This window comes from Elgaria multicarinata, chromosome 5 (genome assembly GCF_023053635.1).
Source record: "Elgaria multicarinata webbii isolate HBS135686 ecotype San Diego chromosome 5, rElgMul1.1.pri, whole genome shotgun sequence".
NCBI lineage: Eukaryota > Metazoa > Chordata > Lepidosauria > Squamata > Anguidae > Elgaria > Elgaria multicarinata.
The window spans coordinates 133,269,220-133,274,590 of record NC_086175.1 but is presented as its reverse complement, the minus strand read 5'-3'; positions in this window follow the sequence as shown (position 1 = coordinate 133,274,590).

Below are 5,371 nucleotides of genomic sequence, written 5' to 3'. Positions count from 1 at the left end.
GTTGTTGTTTTTAACTTGATTATCCCAGGAACAGCATTTATTGATTTATGTTTAATCCCCCACTCTTTCACTTTTTCATTTGATTTCCAACAACAGTTACAGAGGATTTGTGGGTTGTTCACACTGGGTGTCCTTTAATCTTTGACAATGAGAAATTGGTGTTCAACTCTTATCCATATACCTTTCTTAGGTCAAACTAAAGGTTACAAAATAGTGTGCAAGCTTTTGAGTTCTACAGAACTTTCTCATCAGGCTAAATATTATAGAATCATAGAATAGCAGAGTTGGAAGGGGCCTACAAGGCCATGGAGTCCAACCCCCTGCTCAATGCAGGAATCTACCCTAAAGCATCCCTGACAGATGGTTGTCCAGCTGCCTCTTGAAGGCCTCTAGTGTGGGAGAGCCCACCACCTCCCTAGGTCACTGGTTCCATTGTTGTACTGCTCTAACAGTCAGGAAGTTTTTCCTGATGTCCAGCTGGAATCTGGCTTCCTTTAACTTGAGCCCGTTATTTCGTGTCCTGCACTCTGGGAGGATCGAGAAGAGATCCTGGCCCTCCTCTGTGTGACAACCTTTTAAGTATTTGAAGAGTGCTATCACGTCATAGAATCATAGAATCATAGAATAGCAGAGTTGGAAGGGGCCTACAAGGCCATCGAGTCCAACCCCCTGCTCAATGCAGGAATCCACCCTAAAGCATCCCTGACAAATGGTTGTCCAGCTGCCTCTTGAAGGCCTCTAGTGTGGGAGAGCCCACAACCTCCCTAGGTCACTGGTTCCATTGTTGTACTGCTCTAACAGTCAGGAAGTTTTTCCTGATGTCCAGCTGGAATCTGGCTTCCTTTAACTTGAGCCCGTTATTCCGTGTCCTGCACTTGGGAGGGGAGTTGGTTGGTGTTGAAGTCATGGAGTCTGCATTAAATTACAGTCGTAAGATGGAATGTGAGAGGATGAAGCAACGAATCATGGCTGGTTTCTCACATTTTTTAAAATATAAAATCCAGCTGTTACCAGGATCTGTCTCCATCCTTAGGTGCCTTGGCAGGTGGGAAAGAGATGTAGAGAGAAACTAGACAGTTTCTCCCCTTCTTATTTAACAACGTGTGTGTAAATCACTTTGAGGGGGTTGGCAGAATTACTAGCTTGTGGGGTCTGCAGTCTTTGTCTGCTGCTGTTGGATAGAGCTGAAGCAATTGGCAATGTATTTCTATTGATCTAAATTTGTCTATTTCAAAAGACACAGAGCAGATAACAACAAAATAAGAAGAGACAAAATAGCCAACTAAAACTTTATAAAATCCAATGAAGTCGCTAAAACCGTAAGACTAAATTCTACAACCTCTTACTGTCTTTAAGACCAAACTCCTGGAAGTTAGAATCTAAAAGGAGGGCACGTAAAGAACTCTTATGACGGGTTGGATCCAGATTTAAGAAGGTGCAACAGCTGGCAGAAGTGGACACCTCTGCCTTGCAGCCCCTCCTGCTCCCTGGAAATGCTACCCAGAGGATTTGCGGATGCTGCTGAACGAGCTGAACTGTGGGAAAGGGGAGGCTGAGTCATTCTTGGAGTACGTAAGAAGTGCCACGCTGGATCAGACTGAGGGTCCATCTAGTCCAGCACTCTGTTCACGCAGGGGCCAACCAGCCACCAGCCAGGGACCAACAAGGCAGGACATGGTGCAACAGCACCCTCCCACCCATGTTCCCCAGCAACTGGTACACACAGGCTTACTGCTTCGAATACTGAAGAGTGGACCCATTGAAATCGATGGGACAAGTGTGTCTAAATCTGAACCCAACCCCAAAGTGGGGAACGGGTGCGCCTTGTCTCTCGTGCGCTTTGTAGATGTGCCAGGACACTAAAACACCGTGTAGTTCATAGCCTGCTATTTCTCATGTGTGCTGACTTTAGTGAAGTGCCATCACGTTTCCCTAGTACAATTCAACCCCAAACAACCATCAGCCTCCTGGTTTTTAAGTCGGCAGAGGGCAAAGCTGTTGCACAGCAAACAAACACGATAACTGCTGAAGAGACATCAACAACCTAGAACAGAGTGGGCGGCGGTGGGTCTTGGGAGTGATCCCTCATACGAAAAGGGTTGGGGTTTTTTGTACATGTAGTCAGACAACCAGTCGTTTGTTTAAATAGGGTCAGCACAAAATCATAAAAGCGCCATTGACTAAATGTCAGCAATATGCACTTATATAAGATGAATGCTGCAAAATGATACAACAATCAGCAGTACATAGCTTTTGTGGATTTGTTCAGCCGTAAACACTGTAGTCCTATAAATTGTTGTTGTTTATTCGTTCAGTCACTTCCGACTCTTCGTGACTTCATGGACCAGAGCTTTCTGTCGGCCGTCGCCGCTCCTAGCTCCCCCAAGGTCGAGTCCGTCACCTCCAGAATATCATCCATCCATCTTGCCTTTGGTCGGCCCCTCTTCCTTTTGCCTTCCACTTTCCCTAGCATCAGCCTCTTCTCCAGGGTATCCTGTCTTCTCATTATGTGGCCAAAGTACTTCAGTTTTGCCTTTAATACCATTCCCTCAAGTGAGCAGTCTGGCTTTATTTCCTGAAGTATGGACTGGTTTGATCTTCTTGCAGTCCAAGGCACTCTCAGAATTTTCCTCCAACACCACAGTTCAAAAGCATCCATCTTCCTTCGCTCAGCCTTCCTTATGGTCCAGCAATCGCAGCCATAGGTTACTACGGGGAATACCATTGCTTTAACTATGCGGACCTTTGTTGTCAGTGTGGTGTCTCTGCTCTTAACTATTTTATCAAGATTTGTCATTGCTCTCCTCCCAAGAAGTAAACGTCTTCTGATTTCCTGGCTGCAGTCAGCGTCTGCAGTAATCTTTGCGCCCAGAAATACAAAGTCTGTCACTGCCTATAAAATGCATTTGTTTAAATCAGGTAACAAAAAATCCATCAGCGTCAGGCAGCCAAACATTGCTACTAATGAGGTCGCTAAAGGAATCCTTCCGGAAGCCCCTTTTTGATGACCAGTATAAACGTAGAGAACTATGTCGTCCCCTATATTTGGGCCAGAGACACAAAGGTGTTCTAGATGCTGCTGGCAGGCTGAGCAGAGCGCAATTACAGTGGCAAAGTATTGTGATCTATGCCTTCTTCCGCCAGCAATGCCCTTCTGCATCCTACACAGGGCAAACAGGCCAGTCGCTATGGTAAAGAATAAATGCATACAAATCTGATACTGGAAATAGTAATATTGAAAGAACGGTGGCAGAATACTTCAGGCTCCCAGGACACTGACCTTGAAGTGGCCACTGTAGAGCAAAGAAATGTCGAAGGGAAATTAGAGGCTGCTGTGCTGAAATTCATCAACAGGTTCAGTTCCATTCTTTTTATCATACTACAGGTATTAATAACTAGAGAGTTTCAGCTATTGGATGGTATAGAAATGTAATGGTGTTTAAGGAGATAAATGAAATAATTGGGATGAAGTTAGAGGTATGTCCAAGTATAACATTGTTGTCAATTTACGAGACGGTTAACTGCACACAAGCTATTAAAGATTTAATAACAAATTTATTGACAGCAGCAAGATTAACGGTATCTAGGAAATGGAAGGAGCAAGGTGACTATCAAATAGAAGAATGGTACAAGGAGGTTTGGGATATGGCTAATAACGATAAGTTAACGTGTCCTGGACCCAATGCTCCTCAACACTTTTATTAATGATTTGGACGAGGAGGTGCAGGGAACGCTGATCAAATTTGCAGATGACACAAAATTGGGTGGGATAGCTAATACCTTCGAAGACAGAAACAAACTTCAAAGTGATCTTGATAGGCTGGAGTGCTGGACTGAAAACAACAGAATGAAAGTTAATAGGGATAAATGCCAAGTTCTACATCTAGGAAATAGAAACCAAAGGCACAGTTACAAGATGGGGGATACTTGGCTCAGCAATACTACAAACGAGAAGGATCTTGGAATTGTTGTAGATCGCAAGCTGAATAGGAGCCAACAGTGCGATATGGCTGCAAGAAAGGCCAATGCTATTTTGGGCTGCGTTAATAGAAGTATAGCTTCCAAATCACGTGAGGTACTGGTTCCTCTCTATTTGGCCCTGGTTAGGCCTCATCTAGAGTATTGCCTCCAGTTCTGGGCTCCACAATTCAAGGAGGACGCAGACAAGCTGGAGCGTGTTCAGAAGAGGGCAACCAGGATGATCAGGGGTCTGGAAACAAAGCCCTATGAAGAGAGACTGAAAAAACTGAGCATGTTTAGCCTGGAGAAGAGAAGATTGAGGGGAGACATGATAGCACTCTTCAAATGCTATCACTCTTCAAAGGCCTATCCAGATCAATGTTAAATCATGAATTTGTAAGATGTATTGATTCCTGTTCTAATGTTGTTCCCCGCCTCGATCCAAAGGGAGAGGCGGGTAAGAAATAAATAAATTTATTATTATTATTATTATTATTATTATTATTATTATTATTATTATTAAATATTTAAAAGGTTGTCACACAGAGGAGGGCCAGGATCTCTTCTCGATCCTCCCAGAGTGCAGGACACGGAACAACGGGCTCAAGTTAAAGGAAGCCAGATTCCGGCTGGACATCAGGAAAAACTTCCTGACTGTTAGAGCAGTACGACAATGGAATCAGTTGCCTAGGGAGGTTGTGGGCTCTCCCACACTAGTGGCCTTCAAGAGGCAGCTGGACAGCCATCTGTCAGGGATGCTTTAGGGTGGATTCCTGCATTGAGCAGGGGGTTGGACTCCATGGCCTTGTAGGAGGTTCGCTTGGCACCTACATTATATGCTTTTAGACGCCAAGTGAAGACCTTTTTATTCTCCCAGCATTTTAACAGTCTATAAATAAATTTTAACTTGGTGTTTTAAATTTGTAATTCTGCATTGCTGCTGTTTCTATCTGGTTGATCTTTTATATGATATTTTATATTATGGTTTTATACTGTTGTTTTATACTTTGAATGTTTTTTTAATTTTTGTGAACCGCCCAGAGAGCTCCGGCTATTGGGCGGTATAGAAATGTAATTAATAAATTAATTAATAAAACAGTAACAAATGCATTACAACACAATTAAAAACGCAGCAATAACCGGAACAAAACCAGAATCCAACCCAACAGACCGGCTTTCCTCGCCGAGAGCCTGCTTGAATAAACAGGTCTTAGTTACAAACAGAAAAGTTTTGCTTTATACCACAAAGGCGCTTTAGTGCAGCTTCCCCCAACCTGGTGCTCTCCAGAAGTGTTGGACTGCAATTCCCATCATTCCCAGCCAGCCTGGAGAAGGTGGTTTTAGGGAAAAGCCCCCCCCCCCCCAAAAAAGGTCTGCAAGATGCGTTATAAACTACATTTTGAGTCCCCAG